Source organism: Octodon degus, unplaced genomic scaffold (assembly GCF_000260255.1).
Source record: "Octodon degus isolate 3935 unplaced genomic scaffold, OctDeg1.0 scaffold00028, whole genome shotgun sequence".
Classification (NCBI taxonomy): domain Eukaryota; kingdom Metazoa; phylum Chordata; class Mammalia; order Rodentia; family Octodontidae; genus Octodon; species Octodon degus.
In genome coordinates this window covers 2286551-2306187 of record NW_004524604.1, presented here as the reverse complement: position 1 = coordinate 2306187, position 19637 = coordinate 2286551, and the positions used below count along the sequence as shown (strand labels likewise).

General features: G+C 43.4%; 1 pseudogene; it reads left to right on the top strand.

Moving 5' to 3' along the window:
* The first annotated feature begins 411 nt into the window (after positions 1 to 411).
* On the top strand, positions 412 to 1653 carry LOC101563760 (annotated as a pseudogene).
* Positions 1654 to 19637: the final 17984 nt, after the last annotated feature.

Here is a 19637-nt window from a genome sequence, read left to right as displayed (position 1 = left end):
CCTCTCCGTCTCCAGAGTCTGTCAGATCATATGTTTTCAGAAACAAGAGAAAAGAACTTAGTTGGGACTTACATCTATGGCGAACAAAGGATCTCACAGTCATGCATACTAGATGTGATGAGGAGCATTGTCACCCATCCTGCTGATTCTGTCTACTATCATCAAGGACCATTACTATAGGTATGAGTCCCAACTGAATTCTTTTCTCGTGTTTCTGAAAACACGTGATCTCTCTATGCCGCACACTTAGGTGTAAGAAAGAACTCTGCTGCTCTTTCTACCATGCATCTGGTTGGCCCCAGTTTAGTGACCTCACACAGACATGTGTGACCTAGATCACATCACACAGTGGATGTCAGCTCAGTAGTTCAGCACTGAGTCTCAAGGGTCTCTGCTCACGGATCCCTCATTCAGCAAATTACACTTAGGCATCTCCTTGGCCTAAGGCACTGGGGAGACAGAAAACAGTACATGATGGAGGCCGGGGTGGCAGCTCCTCCCAGCTTCTCCTTGGGACAGTGGGACAGCAGCGAAGGAAGGTGTGTGAGAACTACGGAAAGGACAATTTAAGCACTTGGTTTTGTTGGCACCATTCACTCCCAGGCTCCTTCTGCGCTATCTGAAGGGAGGGTGCAAATCTCTGTGCCTCTCCCATGGTTTACAGGGAGTAGAGCCTCCGCCAGCTTCCTGCACAAGAACCCAGGCAGCTGCTCCAGGCATCCAAATGGATATTTCTCATCCAGGAGCAAATCTGCCAACTGAGTATGTGACTCAGTATCCACCAGCAACATTACAGGGATCAGGATATCCTGCCTACCCCAGACCCAAGGGGACATTTCCAGCTTCCCCACCTGACTGCTTAGTCCCACCACCTGACTATCCAGGTGCTAGACAAACAGGTCCGGATCAACCAACATATAATCATCAGCCAGGTGGACCCACAGGCGTCTCCAGGATACCAGCACCACCGCCTCTGCCATACTGCCCTCCTGGACTGGAATATTTAAGTCAGATAGATCAGATTCTGATCCATCAGAAAATTGAACTTCTGGAAGTCTTAACAGGCTTTGAAACAAATAACAAATTTGAAATTAAGAACAGCCTTGGGCAGAGGATTTACTTTGCAGTAGAAGATACTGATTGCTGCATTCGAAATTTCTGCAGTTCAGCGAGGCCTTTTACCTTGAGGGTTCTCGATAATTTGAACCGCGAAGTCATAACTGTGGAGCGGCCACTGAGGTGTGACAGCTGTTGCTTCCCCTGCTGCCTTCAGGAGATTGAAGTCCAAGCTCCTCCAGGCTTTCCGGTGGGTTATGTTACTCAGACATGGCACCCCTGCCTGCCGAAGTATACTGTTCATAATGAGAAGAGAGAGGCAGTGTTAAAAATCATAGGCCCATGTGTCCCGTACAGGTGCTGCACAGATAGTGATTTTAAGATTAAATCTCTTGATGAAAAATTCACAATTGGCAAGATTTCCAAGCGCTGGACTGGGTTCCTGAGAGAAGCACTTACAGACACCGACGACTTCGGCATCCTGTTCCCCTTGGACCTTGATGTGAAAATGAAGGCTGCGGTGCTTGGCACCTGCTTCCTCATTGACTTCATGTTCTTTGAAGATAAATGAAAATCAAGAGCATGGTAGGAGAATGATGAAAGAAAATACCTTCAGAAAAGTTGAGATCTGTAACTAAGACTATGTGAAGAAAATTTAATCTTTGTCTTTTCTTTATGGAAATCACTTGTTTTTTTTTTTTCTTTCAGTTCTTTAATTAATGTAGTTTCTTACATACTTGGTCCTTTTTTCTTTCTTTTTTTTTCAAAGTTTTATTGATAAACAGATAGCAATGAGACAGTTTCAAATCAAATCGGAAGTACAGTTTCAACAAATAATACACTGCATATATTCTTCTTAGTGGTTAATTGCTGTACAAGATGCGGACTTGTGATCCTATTTACAAACACCATTAGAACAAATCATTCTATTCATTAAGAGAATGCAACTATATATCTATCCTAACCACTTTGAATACACAGATACAAAATGGACATTCATACGCATACCCCATTTTTCCTAAGTTCCATTATTGAAATCACTTGTATATGTAAGAATAAAGCCATATTTTGGCCAAAAATAAAGCACATACTGGGCTTCCAACCTTGGGGACTTCTCTCTGTATTTTCAAATAGTAATGTGCTATGAACCATAGTAAACTATGTTTTTATGGGCAGCAGAAATTTTAAGGACTTTGAGCTATGTTTTTCAACAAAGTAGTGCAGGTAGCAAAACGGGGCCCAGAAAAACACTCTCCTTTCCTCTTGAGCTCAGGCAGGACCCCAAGGGCAGTCGTCTTTAAGAGTGGCAAAAACAACAAGCCCCAGGAAATCCCTGATGTTCTACACCAATGAGCTTTTCTGGCCTGACCTCCCATAACCTTTTCTCCTCTGCAACCTTCTGGAAGGTTCATTAATATGGATGGAATCTCATACAAAGACATAAATAATAATGAGCTCTGGGATGGTACTTGGCTCTAGAAAGCCCTGAGGAGACTCAGCACCCTGTCAGTCTTTCCTATCAGTCTTACCTTGAGACCCAGGAAGAGGCACCCAGCCTGGGATGCGTTGCCTTTCAAACTCTGAAAGCTTGCTTTGTCTGTGGGCTGGGCTGGGCTGGGCTTTTCATTTCACTGTTGCCCTGACACCACTTCTCTGTTCCTGCCACCCTTCTTGTTTCTGCTGGCCCTGACCTTCCCTCAACACATCTTTGTGTGATCTTCAATGCATGGAGCTGCTTTCCTTATACCACAGGGTGTGCGCTTTGCAATACTTTACTGCCTGGACAGAAGAATTTGGCATCTTTCTGCTGGACCCAACACGCAATAACAGAAGCACTGGGAGGAGACGTATTACTTAGTAAAACACATGTTCAGGATGTGTAATGAATTCTATACCGTGGAAGAATGGCAGCAACTAGGGAATAATGTAGTTAAGGGTGAGTGCTGCTGACAGAGTCACCCACCACCTCCGGCTAGGAGCGAGCCTGCGCAGGCGCCCTAGCGCCTCCCTTCCTCTGAGGCGCGCTCCCCACCAGCCCCGTGGGAGGGTGTGGTCCCCTCTGGTGCTGGCTCTGCGAAGAGGCGCCGTGCTCAGGATGCAGGCTGGATCCAGGGAGCGAGCCTGGAGGCTCCGCTGGGGCCTGCGTCGCCAACCCGCGGCGAGGCCACGCTTGTGGGTCCCTTGTGCCATGGGGACTTCTATAAGAAATGAACGGCTTTCACCTTTTCTTCTTCACGCCACAATTTTTGGGTTTTTTTTTCAGAGTCACATCTATGTGGCACTCAGGTGAGTCACTTGGTACTTAAGTGCAGTATGATATGATTTTTAGCCAGTTAGAATATCAGCGCTTCAGTTTTACTCATTGCAGCCGATAAGTCTCAATTTCCATGTTGTCCTCTATACTAGAACTTGCAGGGCCGGCCAAATAGCTCGGCGGATTAAAGTGCCAGCAAGCAGGCTCAGGGGTTGGTGGTTGGATCCCCTGGTCTGCCGTGCCGACCCCACCCTCAGGGCACGATGAGATGGCAACTGGGGTGGCACCCACCTGCAACCCCAGCTCTTGGGAGGCTGTAAACAGGCGGATCACTATGAGTCTGATCTAGTGGTAAGACCCTGAACACCCTGTAGACCCTTCCCTAAAATACAAAAAGAAAGAAGATGAAAAAAAGAAGAAATTGCGAGAATGAAATGTGAAGATGAGTGCAGAAAATAGAGATAAAGGCCAGGAGGACTGCACAGTGGTGATGGAGGAGATATCCTGGAAGAGGCAGCAACTAGAGAATAAGGTAGTTAAGCTTGATGATGCCTGCCCACTCCTATCTCTGTATCATTTTGACAGTGGTAGATTTGGCCCTAGCTGTGCATTCCTACAGATGCTGAGCATTGCTCATAGTCTCAGTAACAAAAAGAGTCCTGGACACTTCTAGGTGAGATGGAAAAAGGATGTGAAGGAGCCAACAGAAGCCAGGGCTTTGGAGGACTCTGCTGGGCATCCAGAGTGGAGAATTTATCCCGAGTAGGTCAGCAGATTGTGTTAGGAACTAGCTGCGAGTGGAGAGTGCTGCTTCTGAAAATACATTTTAGCAGAGGTAGATTTAGCCATAGCTGAATCTTTAATCAAGGCCACATACATCTAATGGGTATAACCCTCACTCACGAGTAACACCTTGGTAGCACTTTCTACTGTAAAGAGCTAGGGGCCTGGCCCTAGCTCAGTTCTTTAAGTGGCTGCTTTGGCAAAGCTTTCAGCCTCAGGTTGCTGTAGTTCGATCCCCACAACACTCCAGCCTGCCAAACCACCCCGGAGGGCATTCGGAGAAAAAAAAAATCCTACTGTAAAGAGCTATCCTAAGCACTTTCCTACTTAACTGTTTTGCAAAATCACTGGGTATTTTCCCTCATACTGGAGTTATAATTCACATACCTCAAAATTTGTCATTTTAGCTGAGAACATAGCTCAGAGGCACAAGCATCTGCCTGGCAAGCGCAAGGTCCTCAGTTCAATTTCTTGTACAAAAAAAAACAAACAAAAAAAACCAATTGTCATTTCAAATGATGAATGCGGTATGTGTTAATATATCCACAAGGTTCAACACCACCCACTTCTTCAGCATTTTCCACACCAAATGAAAACCTGTCTCACGGACTGGAAAGATGGCTCAGTAGAATAAGCACTTCCCTGGCAAGCACAGGGCCTGAGTTCAATCCCCGGTTCTGCAAAAAAAGAAAAAAAGAAAATCTGTTTCACCTCTTTTTCTTTTCACCCAGTTTCTGGGAAGCACTCTGCTTTCTCTTTAAGGATTTGGTTGTGTAGACTTCATTTCAGTAGAGTCACATATTATATAGGTTGTTTAAAAACTTTTATTTACCATGTGGGAGAGGGTGTCAGGAAAAAGGAACCCCTCTCCACTGCTGGTGGGAGTGTAGACTGCTGCAACCATTATGGAAATCAGTGTGGAGACTCCTTAGAAAAGTTGGTCTGGAAATCCCATTTAAGCCAGCTATTCCTCTACTGGGAATTTTCCCGGAGGATCTGAAAACATCCTATCATAGGGATATATGTGTGCCTATGTTTATAGCAGCACAATTTGTGATAGCCAAATCTTGGAAACAACCAAGATGCCAATCACCTGAGGAATGGTTGAAAAAGATGTGGTATTTTTACACAATGGAGTATTACTCAGCTATAAAGAATGATAAACTCAAAGCCTTTATAATAAAGTGGATGCCACTTGAAGATATACTCATAAGTGAAATAAACCAGACACACATATGTAAATATCGTATAGGTTCCCTAGTATAAGAACTCAAAAGAAGAAATACAAATAGAAAGGTATAATACAAGTAAAAGGAAAGCAGGAACTCGAGGACTAACTAATTAAGAGAGGGAAAGGAGAAGAGCTAGGAAACATGAACAGTGACAAGCCATACACTTATATGTAGAAGATGGGCAAGGCAATGATCCTGAGAATCTCCAGAAGATTTTTTAATCTAGCAGTTAAGTGGAAAGATTCTCACCCTGACTAACTATATATACTGATACCTGTGAACCAAGCAACTGCACTGAAGACAGTAATCTGTAATAGTAGTTTCATGCTTGGAGTGCTGGTCATTCTGGTCTTCTGAATATGGGCTGCTTGTCATGACATGCCAGTTGCTGCTGTGCTGTCTCTTGGGTAGATGATTGTTCAAAAAGAAGGGGGTGGTGAATGAAGGCAAGAGAAGGAAAAGGAATGTTGCGGGACTGTCCTGCTTCAAGGTTGTATATGGTTAGATTTTTGGACTTATATGTAAACATAAGAATTATATAATTTGTTATGCCTATTTTTAAAATGTATTCTAATTTTTAAATTTTTTTTCCATAATTTTATTGAGAAACAAATAGCAATGAGACAGTTTCAAACCAAATTGGTAGGACAGTTTTAATAATTAACACATTGCATACATTCTTCCTAGTGGTTAATTGCTGTACAAGATTTGGACATGATATCCTATTTACAAACACCATTAGAACAAATCCCTCTATCCACTAAGAGAATGTAACTTTATATCTGTCCTAACCACTTTGTATACACAGATACAAAATGGACATGCACATGAGTCTTTGGGTAGGGGCTCAGAGCAAAATGTCATGGTCCTGGGGCTGGTGAGATGGCTCAGTGGTCTAAAAGCACCTACTTAGAACAAGCTTAGCAAAGCGCGGGGACCGCGGTTCAATCCCCCAGCACCACATGCCAGCCAGTCCCACCCCCTGGTGGGCTGAGCTGGCCACACACACACACACACACACACACACACATAACTAATTTAAAAAAAATCATGGTCCCAATGTAATACAGTGTTCAAGTTATAAAATGCTAATAAGCTTGTCTATGTATCTGGAAAACGGTATAAGGAAATGTCTGGTTGCCAAGTTGGCAAGGGGTGGCTTGTACATTGTGTCTGGTTGATACATTGTGTCAACTGGAGCAGTTTAGAAGTATAACTAAGTGACTCAGCAGAGAGTCAGGATTCTTAGTTTTAAACATCCTCATCCTGTTCAAGGGGCAGGTATGGACATTGTGTGAGTTCTACCCCCAGCCCCAGGGTAGCTAGTTTATAATATAAGGAGGAGAGAGAGGCTGGCTAGAAGCCACAGCTGCTGCTCTTTCCTTTGGTCTTCACTGTTTTCTGCTGCCTTAAACAGCTGCCCTCTGCCATGTACCACTCTGCCTGGGAACCAGCCAAGTATAGACTGAAACGTCCATGAACTGTGAGCTAAATAAACGTTTCCTTTCTTAAAATAAATAAATAAATAAATAAATAAATAAATAAATAAATAAAATGTTTTTCATCATATTCTGTAGGGACTTAAAGTTCAACATATCAATACTTGATGAAAAATACCTGTTCCATGTTATACCTAAGATGTTTGATATTCAGACAGATAGTGAGGTTAAGCTTAACATCCTAGGTTGTATGGTAATAACAATAAGCTTGTCTTCTGGAGGGTTAACAACCTAAGTTTGCAGACCAAAATTAGAGAAAAAGGAGGGCTACAAGAAAGCCAACATTTTGGCCCTAGCCTTCCAAGGTCAAGTAAGACTCAGGACATATGAGAACTTGTAATGTAATGTCATGTACCTCGGTAGTGTCCCAAATTTTCTGATCAAGGAGATTATGGTGCCAAAGAGGAAAGTGATCAGTGATGTAGAGTGTGCCTAAGGAGAGTCACATGGAGAGAAAACATTCTCTCAGGCTTTCACAGAGAGCACATTAGCCAAGCAATGGCCCTGACTCATCCACATGGCTGACACTGACAAAGGATCTACAATCTGAGGTACAGGATCTCAGGATAAATCCTGAGGGGATTTCACTGACCTTATCAGACCCAAAAGCTACAACTCTTGTTGCATAGGTCCTGCTTTATCTTGGTCTTAACCATCCAGCAGAAAAGCATAAAAACGAAGTATAAGAAATAAAGCCATGCTGTTGTGTTGAGCTGCAGGGGACTCAGGTCAACAACTTCTGACATTGCCAGTGAAGCGGAAGACCCAATACTATTATGGACTACTGAACTCTTTTAGAATATTTTGCTGAGTTTGCACACCTATAATATTCAAATAACGGAACTTAACAAAAAAAGGGGATACAGATGAATGTCCATTTTGTATCTGTGTATTCAAAGTGGTTAGGATAGATATATAGTTACATTCTCTTACTGGATAGAGGGATTTGTTCTAATAGTGTTTGTAAATAGGATATCTTGTTGCATCTTGTACAGCAGTTAACCACTAGGAAGAATGTGTGCAATGTGTTAATTATTGAAACTCTCCTACCAATTTGGTTTGAAACTGTCTCATTGCTATTTGTTTTTCAATAAAATTATGGAAAAAAAATAAAATGTAAATGTAAGCCACAAGAAAAAAAAAAAACTTTTATTTGCCATAAGCTTCCTAAAATCCATCTAAGCATAATATACAGTCACTGTTCTTGGCTGGTTTGAAAGAGATCTCATCTGGATGTGACAGTTTTGTTCAGGCACTGGTCATTGGGTTGGTCCTGGACTGGCAGGCAAGCTAGCACTTGTTCCTGTGGATGACATGCTGTGGACTGCTGTGTTATTATATACTTTCCAGCCAAAGCTGTGTTTGCTACTCGTTCTTGTGGAACTCCTCATGCTTCCTGGAACTGACTTACCACAAATACCAAAGCAGCACTCTACCTGCTCCGTACTATATCTGAATGAAATTCCTTTGAGTGGCTGTTACATGTTTATCCATTCATCAGTTGATGGCCATTCAGTTGAGCTCCACTTTTGAACTATGGGGAATATTGCTGCTATGAATATCTTCGTATAGGGGTTGTGTGGACTTGTGTTTTCATTGCTCTTGGGTATACTCCCTTCTTGGTTCTTAGGCTGTGTTTAACTTTTTGACAAACCCTTCTGTTCCAAAGGGGTTGTGCCAGTGTACATTCTCAGAGTAAAGGAGAAAGTTACATATTTTCCCTTAATATTCCCAGGAGCTCTATGAACTGGGTTATTCTCTTTGTATAAGTGGAGCTTCCTGTGCGTAGAGAGATTGAGTAGTTTTCCCCAAAATTACAGACAAAAGAAGTGACAGGATTTCAAACCAAGAACATTTGGCCACAGGGGCTGTTCTTAATGGTAACACAGGGCAAATACTATAAGAGGACACATCAGTGTAAATCAGCAAAAGCAAGTAACCAATAAATCAGTGCACAGCCTCAAGATTCTCCTTGTGCTTCCGTCATGTGGTATTTACCATACAAATCAGTTTACCATACTAAAGCATGTATTTGGCCTTTCTCCTGTATCAAGAAGACAACAAATAAAATAAAATAAAATAAAATAAAATAAAATAAAATAAAATAAAATAAAAAGAGAAAGGGGAAAGATGGAAGAATCCTAAGGTGATGTATTGGTGAGTCACTTCCAAACTGTTCTGAAGCTTCTGAAGTTATGGTCAAGATCCCTCCAAAAATCTTTCCCTAGCCAGGAAAATGTTCCTTTTTCCCATCTGCCCTTAGGTGTTCAGATACCATTTATGGTTGAGGGTCCTTTGTTTTGTAGCCCCACAAATGCTGATTACACCCTGTCCTCATGATCAGAAAGGGGATGCAAGAGAGGAAGCCTGACTTTTGGGCACTGTAGGCACCCTGAGATTCCTCATGTCCACTAGTGATGGTCTTAGCTTTAAAACCTGCTGCAGATAAGTATTTTTTACTAAGTAGATTTTATGGAGATTCATTTAAATTGTAGACATAGGAATTTGTCTCTATAAAAATGTAATGATAGTAAAACTAATCACTCACACTTTGTAAGCTTTGAAATGAATGAAAATGATAACACAATAGAATAGCAATGCAAGGCGGGCCAAGCTCAGCAGATTAAAGCACCTGCAAGCAGGCGAAGGGGCCGGAGGTTCAATCCCTGAGCCTGCCTGTGCCAGCCCCACCCCCAGAGCACACTGAGAGGGCAATTGAGACTGAATGTGGTAACCCACACACCTGTAATTCCAGCTCTTAGGAGGCTGTAAACAGGCGGATCACTATGAATCCAATCTAGTAGTGAGACCCTAAACACCCTATAGACCCCTCCCTAAAACACAAAAAACCACTAAGGCAGCCCTAAAATGATGGTGGGAACCAAACAATTTTATAAACATTTTTCTATTTAGCATCAATATGTAAAAGTTAATTTTGTCTCATCAATCTTCACTTGCTTCAATTTGAAACTTCAAAAATTATACTTTCTTTAAATCTGCATGAAATAGTGAGTGACAAAGCTAATAATGGTCTGGTAAGTCTCCCATTGCCTTATGAATAGTACATGAATAACTCTACAACTGGGGAAAAGTTCACGTTCTAGGATGTAGTGCATGCAGGAGCCCCTGTTTAGCATGCACAAGCCCCTGGGTTTGATGGCTATCCCCAGAAAAGCATATTTATATTAATGGAGAAGATCTTGGGTGTGGAATTTTTGTGTGAAAAGATAGATGAATACTTAAATATTGCTGTGATATTTCACCCTCTCACCAAAAATGAATGAAAGTTCAGGTTGAGGAAAATGGGTGTCACTCTCAGTATGTTTCCTTTGTGGTTCTCAATGTGTCCCCCCTGTGGTGAATTCTGTTGTTTTTTGTGCTTTTCCATGAGCACTCTTTCTAGTTTTTCTAAGGCTCAATTTATTTCTATGGGTTTTGCCTGTTTTCCACATTCCCAGAAGATTCTGGTTTACCTGAAAGTACCTGGAGACTGGGTAGGGAGGGCAAGAGGGTGTGACTTTGTGCGGTATCTCCACCCAGAACTGAGCCAGCTGAGCAGTGTTTTGGTTGTTGTGGGGGCCCGGGTGGCCCTAGGCTCCCAAGGAGTGTGCCCCATTCTGGTTATAGAATGACTACGTGAGGGATAGGAGCCAGATGGAGCATAGTGTGGATGTGGCTCAGCGCAGACCTTCCCAATCCAAGCACACACAGGTAGCCCACGGGAGTTGGCATGAGTGTCCTGGACACCTTGAATGTGGGGTCATGGCTTCCTCCATGGGTGTAGAGGGCCAGACCCCATTTATATGGGGAGGAGTGGACTTGAGTCCAGTCCTGCTGACCTGCCTGTGACTCACAAGCCCATTTAGGTGGCTCAGGTTCAAGTTGAGGGCTTAGAACAGATTTTCCTGAGCACAGTGAGTCTTTGGCATCCTAGACTGCTTAATTCTTTCTGATACAGCTGATTATGCCAATTATCAAGGGTTCTTGAGTAATTATCCTTTCATTCACAACATAGTTTTTCTTCTGTTGTAATTTCTAGGATTTTACAGCATGGCCTGTCACACTGATGCTTGTAGTCTGCTCAGAACAGAGGGCTTTTCGTAGAAGGATGCTCCCTGCTGCCCTGGACTGAACAGTTGTGTTGTTCTTTCCAACTCCTTCCTGCCTTTGCAGCCTCTGCTTTATTAGAACCAACTTCCTATTCATAGCTGGTTTGTTTCTGGCATTTTTGACAACTTGTGATTTCATTTTGTTTTTTGGGGACAGGGTTCCCTATATAGTTCAGGCTGGTCTTGAATTCACTACATGTAGGGATTGTTGGTCTTAATGCATTGTATCCTGGGAACAAACACACGGCAGGAATGAGGAAAAGAGAAGACAAGAGCTGGGTTAGGTGATGATTCCTTGGCCTGGTTGGTGAGAAGACCCCCTCAAAAATAGTATGGGCCTTTATTTATACCTTTACAAAGTTGCAAGACACAAGGTTGCCCAATAACTAATAGCCCACAATGTCCAGGCAGGATGCTTTTCTCAAGACTGAGGTAGCTTGACTGATTTAGGCAATGAGGCCTCATCCTGCCCTACCAGGCAGGATCACCTTCAGCTTCAGCAGCTCCCAACAACTATGTAGCTCAGGCCAGCCTCAAACTCCCCACAATCCTCCTGCCTCAGCCTTCCAGGTACTAGGATTACAGGTATGTACCACCATACCTGGCTCTTGCATGGTTTTGCCAACTATTTTAATCTCTCTTGTTTATTTTGTCATAATATCTAGTAGGAAATGACCCTCTCTTCAGGAAATCCTATGGGCCATTCTAAGTTATGCTTAATTTTAAACCTGTTTCCCAAGTTTAAGCTCAGAAAACCAATATCTTAGTGATATTGAGTCTGATCTGACAAGATCCAGTGATTATGGTCCTCTGTAGTCTTTAACAAAATTGTACAGTTGTATATAGTGTACACATAATTCATATATCTTTACTCTACTGTAACCTTCAAATTTTAGTACTGTTCTAAATTTCTTAAAAATTAAATATTTTTAAAATTTTAGAAATGTTGCTTTTGTGCATTGATTTTGGAGTCACTAGTTTTCATGAGTTGTCTAATTAGTTTTTAAAATGTTTGTATAGTTTCCTTCATGTTTTCTACAGAAATCCTTATTACCTGTCAATAATGACATCTTTGCTGCTCCTTTCTCAGATTTTATGCCTTATATTTCATATGCTTATTCTTTCTAGAATATCTAGAATAATGCAGAATAGGAGAAAATGTATCTTTTCCCTGTTCTTGACCTGGAGGGAATGTTTTAAGTTTCTCATTGTTACACTGTTTGCTCAAGGACTTAAAAAAAATGAATGTATATTGAACTCAAATCAATTAGTTATTTTTCTCTGGAGGTCATCATCAGTTTGATTTTGTTAAAGTGGTAATATAACTCATATTAGTTTAAAAATAATGAACCAAACTTGCATTGTTGGTTTAACTGAGGAATCATGGATTTGTTTATTTATACTTAGCAGGATCAATTTTGCTAATATTTTGTTTTGGAATCCTATATTTATGTTCCTGAACCCCAGCCCCTGTGCCTGCTTGCAGGCACTTTAATCTGCTGAGCTATTTGGCTGGCCCTATGCTCCTGAGTGAGCGTAGCCAAAAGGTTTGTTTTTTTGTTTGTTTGTTTATTTATTTATTTATTTATTTGACAGAACCAGAGACTGAACTCAGACCCTTGTGCTTGCCAGGGAAGCGCTTATTCTACCGAGCCATCTCCCTGGCCCCTAAGTTTTTAAAATTATATTTGATTTCAATTCTATTTTTCCTGTAGTGGTTACGTTGAGTCTTTTACCTTGTTTTCTTAGCAGAGTCTAAAATTAGTTAACATTTTTTCTTTTTTGAATTGCTAAAGACTGTGTAATAGTTTCCTTTAATCACTGCTCCCACCTGGAATATATGGATTTTTAAATTTCTTTATTTGGTTTCAGACCCTTCCACAAAGCACTCACTGCTGTGAAATAGTTCATGTAACAAGACCTCTTTGTTCCCAGTGTCTTTACTTACCGTGACATCTTCTCGCGCCTCTAACCATCCTTCCTAGGAGTTTGTCTTTGTCACTATTTTAATGGGTAATGTACCAGTGATAAATTGTCATAGGTTTTATGCATGTTTTCTCTAGTTTTACCTCTTTCTTATTCTGGAGAGTATTTCAGGAGAGGACAGCCCTCCAGCTTGGCAGCTATGGGCCCTGTGCCCTCCAAGCTCTTGTCTTGGGTCCTGGCTTCCCGGCTGTGGGTGGACAGCACTGTGGAGGTGCATTCCCACGGTCCTGGGCTGATCTGTGTTCTCAAGGCATTTCTCCTGTGCTGCTCTGCAGTTTCACAACAGCGTGCCTGAGCGTGTGTGCTTACGTGTCCTGCCTGGGATTCACCAGGACTCCAAGACTTGTCTGGTGGATTCTCTGGCGTGATCATCACTATTCCTTCCAGTCTGATGTTTCCTTTTTCTACTTCTCTTCGGCATCTACCACACACTTGCATCGGACTTTCCATCTCGTGACTTGTCTCATTATGTTTTTGTTTCCCCTGTGATCTGTGTGTTGACCTGTTTGTGAAACTATCTCCTAAGATGTTGATTCTCTCATTCTAACTTGATATTTAATCCAGCCAGTTAAGAATTATTTGTGTTTATGATTTTTAAATAGTTCTTGGCTAGTTCTCAGCACTCAGCAGGCTGAGGCAAGAGGATCACTGCAAGTTCCAGGCCAGCCTGGGATACAAAGTGAATTCGAGGCCAGGCTAAACTCTATAGTGAAACCCTGTATCAAAAAGATGAAAAGAGAAAAAAAAATTCTTCTATTTTTCTTTAAACTTGCTGACATAATAATATACATTTGCACCTTCCAGGTGGGCTTAAAGGTTTTTTCCAAACATACTGTTCATACTGCTTAATGTTCTACCTGTTCTCAATGATTGTTATTTTGTTGTTTTCCCCAACTTCCACTAATGGTGTCTTTTTTTTTTTAATTGATTGATACAGGGTCTCGATATGCAGCTCGGATTCATAGTGATCTTCCTGTCTCAGCCTCAGGAGAGGCTATATAATATATAATCCAGGTGTGTACACTTGCACACCTGGATTATATATTATATTATATAGGGATTATAGGTGTGTGTGACCACACCCAGTTCCAGGATGTCTTGGCATGCCCAGAGTTCCAGGTTCTGGGCTGGTGTGCTGTGCTGCATGTAGTACCAGGGATCAAATTTAGGACCTTTCACTTGCCTGGCAGGTGCTTGTGCCACTGAGCTATCTCCCTGGCCCAGTGTCTTGATTTTTTTTTTTTTTTTTTTTGGCAGAACTGGGGATTGAACTCAGGCCCTAGTGCTTGCCAGGGAAGCACTTATCTCACTGAGCCATCTCCCCAGCCCAATGTCTTGATTCTTTATGTGTTTTTAATTTTGATTGTACACTGCTTATTTTCTTTGGATTTTTTTCCCTGGGATTTCCATTAAGGTCAGAAAGGCAGGACCAGTTAAGACAAAGTTAAAGTCAGTTTTCATCTTGTGGTTTGGTTATATTTTGCTTTGTGTAGCATTGCAACTAAGTAGGCTGGGGAGTAAGTTAGAGGTAATATTTTTATTTCTTATATAAAGAAATATTGGTATTGATTTGAGGCATGATAGCTTATATGTTATGAACTCTATAGCAAGTTATGTAATATGATGAAAAACAACTAGTTTATTTGATTTAGAAAAAAACCCAAAGTACTAGAACATTAAATAATTTAATAGGACCAGAGATTATTGGTAATTGAGGAAGTACATTTTAAGGTTTTGTTTTTAAATGAAATCCAAAAAGCCAATGAGTAGCCCTCCTCCAGCTACATCCTTTTGCCTGCCCAGGAGAGCTGATGGGCTGTCAGCACAGTGGGTTGGGGAGACAGAAAACTGCCCCTTGGAACCTGGAGGTTCTGCCCCTTCTGTCCTGACTTGGTACAGGGCTGCCTTGGCTTTGGCTACTTGAGACAGGAGCGATTTGAACTCCTCTGCCAGGGTGCACATCCTGTAGAAATCCCCGCCATCCACCATGGCTGTTGTTGGAAGTGTTTTGCTTGCTCTTCTTTGAGCTCCTTGAGGAGAAAGGATATCTGCCCTTGGAATTTGGCTCTGTCTTTGGCCACCAGCTTGTAGGCCTCCTCCCAATGCTGTGCTTCTCTGGCCTCCTCCTCCAGGCAGGTCTCCTTGAGAGCTGACTCTAAGGCCTTGTGCTGTTTTTGGAGTTGGCTGACCTTGTCCAAGAGTTGCCATTTTTCCTGAAGTTCTTGCCAGCTCAAGAACCAGCTGCTTTTCTCTCCTCACCACTAACCAGCTTCAAAGGGAGAGAAAAGTCCTCCATAGAAGCAAGAGAAGGGACAAAAGACCCACAATGGCTGGAGCCCCCATAGCCAAGTTTGCATGGGTAGTTACCTCTGCCACAGAGTACTGGCCTAGAATACTCAGTGTTTGGTCAAGATCCTGGCAACAGGAGTGGACCAGGGCTGAGCCAGATGGGGGTTGACTGGGGGAAAGAGGCCCTGGTTGGCATTGCAGGGTCAGCTCCCCACTGCCAGGGCATCCTCAGAGGCCCCCTCATGCTTTCCATCCTGGGCCAGCACTGGTGTACTTACCCCCACAAGGAACCTGCATGTGCCCTCTCCACGCCACCCTTTCCCTCCCTTTGGTCCCTGCTTGGCTGGGGGAGGGTGAAGAATCATTCCTCAGACTCAGTCCTTACTCTGTAGAAGCAAAGTGTCAAAACATCAATCTTTCAGAGACTCATACATATATGCAATAATGCAGACCCAGCATCTCACTATAAGCCAATGAAATTGTAACAAAAAGGAACAGCTGTTTGTTTATAAAACAATGTGGTTGCTTCTTCCAGCAATGATGTTTTGATCTGAAAGCTGTAAGTATCTATGGCTCTTATCAGAGACCCTTTCCACAGCTTCAGTTATAAGGGACCCTGCAGTGAGTATCTGGTCTCCTTCCCCAGAATTACAGCACATGGTAAGAGAAGAAAGACAGAGACCCTGAGTGCAAAGTAACAGTGCAGCATGGATGTAGATGAACAGTTGTTCTGGGGAGCAAAAGGCTGAGACTCAGCCAGAATCTTAGAATGTATTCATTACACCCAAGTCAAGGACAGTGGGGCAAGGGCAGTGAGTGTTTCTAGAAAGAGTGATGGTGACTGTGGTGTGCTAGTTGATGGGTTGCCAGCCCATGCAAAAATCTGCCTAGTCCTCATGGCAGTGGCCCAGGAACAATAGCCCATGGTGTACTTCTCCTTTTTTCTCCCCTCTGAAAGGGAACCTCCGCTTATCTTTAAGCAGTCTTCCTGCACCAAGCAATAAAGTTCTCTTTGTTCTTCTTACATCTCTTATCTGCACACACACAAAAAAAAACTTATACTAGTGAAAAAAAAAAAAAAGCATTCTGGCAAGGACAAGGACAATCCTCTGCAGGTCTGGTCTTGTGAGCTGACAGCAGTCACCAGGCCTAAGGCTTCCAGCTGTGACCAGAAAAAGAGCAGGAAGTTTCCACAGTCAGATGTGGCTCAGAGGGCAGGACAAGGATGACCTTGGTCATCCCCTAGAAGCAACTTACAGTTTGGGGTCTCCCATAGGCTCTGCCTGTCCACAGATCTGATTTTGCTTATACCTTTTAGAATGACTTGGGCCAGTGCATGCTAGGAAGACAGAACCGGGGATTGAACTCAGGCCCTTGTGCTTGCCAGGGAAGCGCTTATTCCACTGAGCCATCTACCCGGCCCCCAACCCCTGCTTTAAATTATAATTACTCTGAGAAATTTGATGAAATGCACTTCAACTGCGCGTTAGAAATGGTTTCTGCAGAGAGCTACAGATGGATGCTTCACTGAAAGCAAACTCCTTTGGCTAACTCAAAAATAAAACAAGTAAATGCCGTACATGTGATAGAAATTTGAAGGTGAGTAGAAAAAAGGACTTTTACTACCTCACCCCACTCCACACTCTTGCCTCCAGACATGGCCAGCGTGGGGAAGGAGCAGCCTGGGTCAGGATCATTTTACTGCTTGCTTTCTGCTCCTCGGAGTCAAGGAGAGAAACGTTGGAAAGGTCAACATGAGTATAAACTTTCCATCAGTGACTCCATTTCCACTGTGGTCCTACTGTTACAGGCAGCAGAGTTAGATGAAAGTATTATAGGCCGTCAGATAGGGCCAGGCCCTCCTTAAGAAGACAAGATGAATGAATGAATGAATGAATGAATGAATGAATGAATGAATGAAGACAAGATGAAAAACAAGGTGACTTTACAACTTGGAAGAGACAACACTCCCATATGGGCCATACCTGAAAGACAAAAGAGAAAACAAATACCGCCACATATTTCCCTAGGGATGGGCATCAGGGATTGATATTCTAAGTAGGTATCAGTCACCTTAAAAGAGCCCAAATGAGTCACTAGCCCAACCCCAACAGGAAGAGACCCCGTCCAGTATTCATGCCTACTTACTATGTGACTAGCTTCCCCATTTGGTCCTGGGCATAATCTACTTTACCTGAGCAATGGTGCTTGTAATCCCATTGCTTGACTATAGTTTTGTCCCACCCCACACTCACCTAAGCGAGTCCCCATATTCTCTACCTTAGCCTCACATGGTTTTGCCCTATAAAAATAACCTGAAAGAGACAGCTTCCAGGCAACTCACTGAGGCCCCCCTGCTCTTCTCTGAGACAGAAGCTTCCGTTTCCAATAAATGTTCTACTCTCAACCTCCATTTGTTCCTAAAATTCATTCTTTGGTTTTAGAGAACACAGACTTGTCCCAGGTAACTTTCAGGTCAGGAGATCATTTTCCCCCATATCACTATCACTACCTCCTGTTTCAGGCCCCTGAGTCTCCCGATGTCCTGTTTTGCCCTCCACCCAGTAGACATCTGTGCAGCCAGGCGAAGAGAACAGTAGCCATGTTTATGTACTTGGGCAGGGAGCTAACCCGGGCAACCCATGCAGTGCAAACACTCCCATGAGACCCTGGCTCCTGTGCCCTGCCGTGGACCTGCCTGACTGTGTAGCAGTGGTCTCTCACATTGACCTTGGAGTGAGATTTGCAATAGAGTCACAGCTGACAGCCAGGCTGGGAAGTGGCCAGAAGGACCTCTGGTGTTAGCAGCCACTGAGACACAGGCTGGTTTGTCCCAGATCCCCGCAGCCTATGCAGATTATTATGTCCACACGAGCAGTACCACTCTTTGTCTTCACAGGGGCCCTGTGAGGTAGGGCTATGCAGACAGACCCCGGGAGAAACTCTGAGAGATTTAGTAATGTGCTCAGGGATGTGATTGCCACGTGACCTTGGTCTGCACTATGACCTTGGTCCAAGGTGGACTGCATGAAACTGCCATTGCAGAAGTGTGAGGGAGTGGCTCACTAAGAACCAGTAGATAGCAGCGGATACATTGACTATGTAGAGACATTGACGAAACGAGAATTCTCCACTCATCTTCAGACACCTGTGATTTCTTGTGCTTTTATTCAAGGACAATCACAAAAAAAAAAAAGGTTAGATGAAAAATATTTGATCCAATCTAGCATTCAAAAGATTTTAATTCAAAAAATGAATTTCACATAAATAAGGAAACTATATTTAAAAAAGGCAAGAACTGGTCTCTTGGGTGTTTGAGGTACATATCTTCTCTGTGATGCCTAATGCTTCTCTAACATACAAGTGCTACCTAGACAGCACCATCTGGCCTCAGTTCCTGAGTCTCAGCAGAGAGCCTTGCAAACTGCAGGAGTCTGTGTGCTGTCCTACGCAGGGCTCCTACGTAGACAGAGGGGACTCTTGCCCTAGCCTGGCCCCTCTCCTTGCTTATCTTCCCTTCATTCCTTCACTGACTGCTGGCCCCATGCCAGGGTGAACTGTGGTCACGCGAGTGTCAGATGCCTCGTTTCCCTGACAGTGGCTGTTCCGCAAACAAATGGCTTTGTGGCCTATTGTGGACATGAGACAGAAAGACAGGAAGACACAGGATAGGAGACAGGAAGACTGAGGCATGCAGTACTAACCCTGTTTCCAATAAGCCTGTCCCCTCAGCATGGTCACAGGTTTTATCAGTCAAACTTAAGTGGCACCATAGACTTCATTGTGTACTATGTTGACAGTGACTTATAGCTGCATCCCAGACTGGAAAACAGTGCATGGCCTCTGCCCCCAGCTGAGGCTCTCGGGCTGCAGGCCATCGCCCTCCCTGGGCAGGAGGAGTTCGGCTGGGTTCCTGATGCCTCTCGCCTTGCCCGTCCCCGGCAGCTCAGGGCTGGGGGCCTTCACTCCCATCTTCACTCAGCTAGTTTTCCTGGGGAGCAGCCGAGTAGCAGAGCTGTGGGCACCTTCCAGGTAGACCTGTTGGATTAGGAAAGCCAGGCCTGAGGTCAGCCCTGACCCCAGGAGGTCCTTGGGGGCCTCAAGTGTTCTGAGCTCTTAATAGGAACCACAGGGAACTATGGGTGTGCTGGGAGACAAAATGGGAAGGAGGGAGGCAGGGAGGCTCGCAATCTTCAGGATACTTTTGTGTCTGGAGTGGATGCTTGAACTATATATTGGGCCCATTAAACACCCTGCACTTCCCTCCAAGATGTCTATTTTTGTGATTTCTCCTTTTCCTCAAACTTTTTCTCCAATTATTTTCAATTGATACCTTGCTTGTTTTTTAACTGAAAGTAGAAGCAATGGGACTAAATCTGATGACACATGCTGCACAACAGATTCCTCCTCTCCCATTCCCGTGCCTCTC